The sequence below is a fragment of the Echinops telfairi genome, unplaced genomic scaffold (genome assembly GCF_000313985.2).
Source record: "Echinops telfairi isolate 266 unplaced genomic scaffold, ASM31398v2 ScPeMD7_7457;HRSCAF=8495, whole genome shotgun sequence".
Taxonomy (NCBI): Eukaryota; Metazoa; Chordata; class Mammalia; order Afrosoricida; family Tenrecidae; genus Echinops; species Echinops telfairi.
The window spans coordinates 3,691,886-3,695,821 of NW_022111357.1; the positions used below are offsets into that span (position 1 = coordinate 3,691,886).

Consider the following 3,936-nt stretch of genomic DNA (forward strand, 5'->3'; position numbering starts at 1 on the left):
CGGGGGTGGCGAGGGCGGCCCTTCCTTTCCTCCCGAAGCGGGGAAGGTCAGCGCGGGCGGGAGGGGCTCGCTGCTGCCGCCGCTGCAGCCAGGCCTGGCTGGCCACCCATCTCCACCTGAAACCTCGCCTGTCACTCTGCCCCAGTCGAGCCAATCAACGCCCCATCTGTCCGAGATGAGGAGGGGTTTATGCAAATCGCGTCGCCTTGGCGAAGCACTTAGCGCTACAAAAGCTGGGAGGCGGCTCCAGCGCGGACCTAAGAGAGCCAGACCGACAATCCCAGAGCCAGTCTCTGTCCCCCGCGGCCCGCCCAGGCTCCGAGCCACCCCGAGACCCGGCGAGCGGCCCCAGGTAAGGTGAGTGGAGCGGGACCTCGGAGGCACCCCTAGAGGCCGAATCCTTGTCTCCTGTCCCTTGACCACCTATTCCCATCCTTATCTATAGCCCCTCCTGACTCACCTCCCTGCCCCCGGGCTCCCACACGGGCCTCAGCATCTAGAGGGCCTGCCCCAAGGCGGCGGAGGGAACACTGCCTCAGCCCAGCCTGAAGGTTCCTGGAAGGGAGATAGAACTGCACCCTTATCCCACCTCCAACCACAAGCAACCACAGCTCTGGCCCTGAACACACACACACACACACACACACACACACACACGCACGGTGGGGGGTTGCTCGTGCTAGAGAAAGTACCAATTACCCTTCCTCCTGTTGCTTTGGCGATAGGTAGTCTCACAGCCCCATAGCAACCTCCCACCTCCATATAGCCCCCACCCACACCAACCAGCCCCACTAGCAGCTCACCGAACTTCAGAGCCCGGAGCCCCCACCTCCGAACACAGTCTCCACATCTGTAAGAGCCCAGTCCCACCTCACATTGGCCCCTCTGAATGCACCGCCCTCCCACTCCAGTTTCCCTCCTGGAAAACACTATCTTTCAACAATCCATTGGGGGGGAGGGGCTTGTTTTAGGCAGAGTCCCCATGCTTTGGGCTTTTTTGATGGGAGTTTAAGTCAGGGACACCACTCCCTGAAGATCAACCTTGTCCTCTCCGTTTCTGCTGCTAACGCCTGCCCACTCACTCTTACCCTCAGATGGCTTTCTCATTGGCATCCCCTCTAGCTGTCCCCTCTCCCACCCTCCTGATGGGATCAGGCCAAATCTCCATGTGGCCTGGGTGGCTCCTTTCCCTAATGGGGCCTCAGTGGGAGGGCAGAGTTGGATTCAAAGGTTGTCTTTGCCTCAAGTTCGACTGGCCAAGTCACTTCCCTCTCTGGACCATCCCCGGGCAAGGGGGTGGGCTGGATGAGATCATCTTAGCGACCTGCCAGCATTGACCTACTCTGGTTCTGGGGGTGGGGAGGATGCGGGGGTGCAGGAGGAGGACAGGACCCTTCCACTCTCCCCCTGAGCTGTGAGGACTTTTCATGGACAGCCATGATGGGGGTGGCCAACATGGCCCACCTTGTGTTTAACATGACCTGCGTCGTCTTACTTAGCGAGGAGAGAGAGAAGTCTTGCCCAGTTGAAGCCCAAAGACCTGACCGCTGCTCCTGCTGCTGCTTGGAGAAGAGAAAGAGGAGGAAGGAAAGAGAAAATCTCCTGACCAGGGAGCTGTTGTCACTATGGCAACTGCCTCAGCACCAGCTCCTCTGAAGCTGGCAAGGGTGTGGGATTATTGCCTTCCGCAGCCCCTCCCTCCCTCACTGCCACCTCCCCATTCTAAACCCACAGCCCTGAGCCCTGTCCTCTGGAAATGGCCTCCGAGCCCAGAAGGGACACTGGCTCTGTCTGTGGACAGTGCTAATTCCTTCAGAGCTGGAGGTCAGTCCTCAAGAGTCTAGCAAAGGGGTCTGCTCACATTTAGCAGGGCCAGTGCACCAGCAGAAAATGCCCCCAGCTGGGTTCTGGACTTCACTTTGCTGCTTCGGAGCTCTGGTTGACCTTGGGTAACCCTTTCCTTTCCTTGGGTCTAGGTTCGCTTATCTTGGAAGTGGGTGTGATGATAGTCTCCCACCATCCTACCATCTCCTACCAGAAATAAATAAAACCAGCCTGACATACATTCTTAGGAGGAAGGAGGGGGCTCTGCCCCTTCCATGTAATCCACCAAAGGGTGCGTTCCAGGCACAGCCTTTACGTCTCCGCAGGGCAGTTCTGTGCAGCCAAAGAGGGCAGTTTGGAACCAGTGATGGGAAGCTACAGGAGAGCAAAGTTAGAACAAAGGCCGAAGGACTTTCCAGTCTGTGAAAATTGCTCGGTGGAGAATGAGGCCATATTGGGACGCACTAAGCTCCTTGATGTTGAGCATAAAAGGCCTGGGAACTTTCTGGCCTGGGCAAGTGTTTAATGCAAGTTAAACCAAATCAGATCTATCCCTGTAATTTTAGAGCAGCACCAGGTGAGGATCCAAGAGCCCCGAAGTTTACACTCGGGTGGTGGCTGAAGTTCATGGCCTTGCAGGGTCGACCCACGCCCAAGTACTGAGCCTATGCCGTTGGCTGGGAGAGGTTGATCATAAGGAAGTGGACTTTAGTCAGGCTGATGAGAACCTGTATCAGCCTAGGTATGGAAAACAGCTAAACGAATAGGTGAGAAGCCTAGCTTGAAGGGGTGTGGGTTGGGAGGGGGAGCAGTGGACAGTGGGGCTAGAAAGGTGGGCACCTTGAGGCAAACTGGACTTAGGGGAAGGGAGAGAAAGCAGATCATCCAGCAGATGGAGAGATGGAGGAAGGGACCAGCCCAGGCTGAGGAGGAGTCTGATGGTGCACCTGTTGAGTCACAGGTGCTGGTTGGATCCTCTCATAGGAAGTATTGACTGTGTATCAGAGACCCTGGCCCAAAGCACAGACAAGATGGTCCCAGTGAGGCCGAGAGGGGCGCCAGAGCTCTGCTGTCCCTGGATAGGATGTGGAGGTCAGAAAGAGTCCCTGTGGGCTGGACAGGTGTCCCCTTGCACTGAAGAGGGCAGTCTGGACAGGTGGCATGGCATCAGCCTAGCTGCTGGCTCATTTGGACCCTTCCACGGACCTGCTTCACGAGCGTGAGCCAGTTCTCCCCTCAGTCTGGGCTTCAGTTTTCATAAAAATAAAGGGATGATTTTAAAGGACTGTGCCAGATCTGGGAGCAAGATGGAGCGTTCTACTTCTGTAAAGAGATACAGTCTCGGAAACTCACAGGGGCAGTTCTATCCCCTCCTATAGGGTGGCTCGGTGTCGCTTTTTGTTTTTGCTTGTTTTTTTGATGCCAGATAGCAGAGCAGTGGAGGGAGTGAGAGAAATAAAGGAGAAGCCACCACAGTCCTCAGTGGGTCTGAAGCCATATTGAGGCAGGAAATGGGCGAAGCCTCGGGAAACTGAGAATTGTGGGCAGACAGGAAGGGGAGAAGGATGCAGGAGGTGAGACCCACACAGCACCACGACACACACAGAGATGTATGTGCTCTGACAGATTCGCAGCACATGCGCTGATACCCTCCCACACACAGATCCCATTCTCACGCAGACACCCAGACGGGTCCCACAGAAGACAGTGGGGAGAGGCTCTGCCTCCGCCCAACAGACACCTCGGCCTCTGGGCTTTCCAGCTTCTGTGACGACTTCCTGGGCCTTCCCAGTCCTTTGGACTTGTGTGTGGGGGAGGAGGGGAGCACCTAGAAGGGGAGCCTGCCTCTCTCTGTCCGTTTCCAGAGGCATCTTTGACACTGGCCCTGCTCTGGTCATGTGAAGCCCACAGCCCCAGGGAATTGGAAATGGCATGCTCCCCTGCCCCCCTTCTCCCAGAGGCTGTTGCTGCCTCCACTGCACCTCCATTTTCCTCGGGGCTCAGGAGTGGAATCTGAGCCCAGAAGGATCCTGTAACTAGCTTGGGGTCCCTCAGGCTTGGAGCAACTCAACCTCAGGCCTGGTTGTTTCGAGCACCCCCACCCACCCACCC

General features: G+C 56.8%; 1 protein-coding gene across 2 annotated transcripts in view; it reads left to right on the forward strand.

Annotated features, from left to right (window-relative positions):
- Window positions 1-208: 208 nt before the first annotated feature.
- The window catches only part of HPCAL4 (hippocalcin like 4), an 11,187-nt gene continuing 7,459 nt past the window's right edge, over window positions 209-3,936 (forward strand). Inside the window, exon 1 of one of the 2 annotated variants that reach the window (XM_045299112.1) lies at window positions 209-357. The gene's annotated coding sequence lies outside the window, so the exon portion shown is untranslated. The remainder of the gene's footprint in view (window positions 358-3,936) is intronic. The other variant, XM_004704943.2, reaches the window with a different exon arrangement.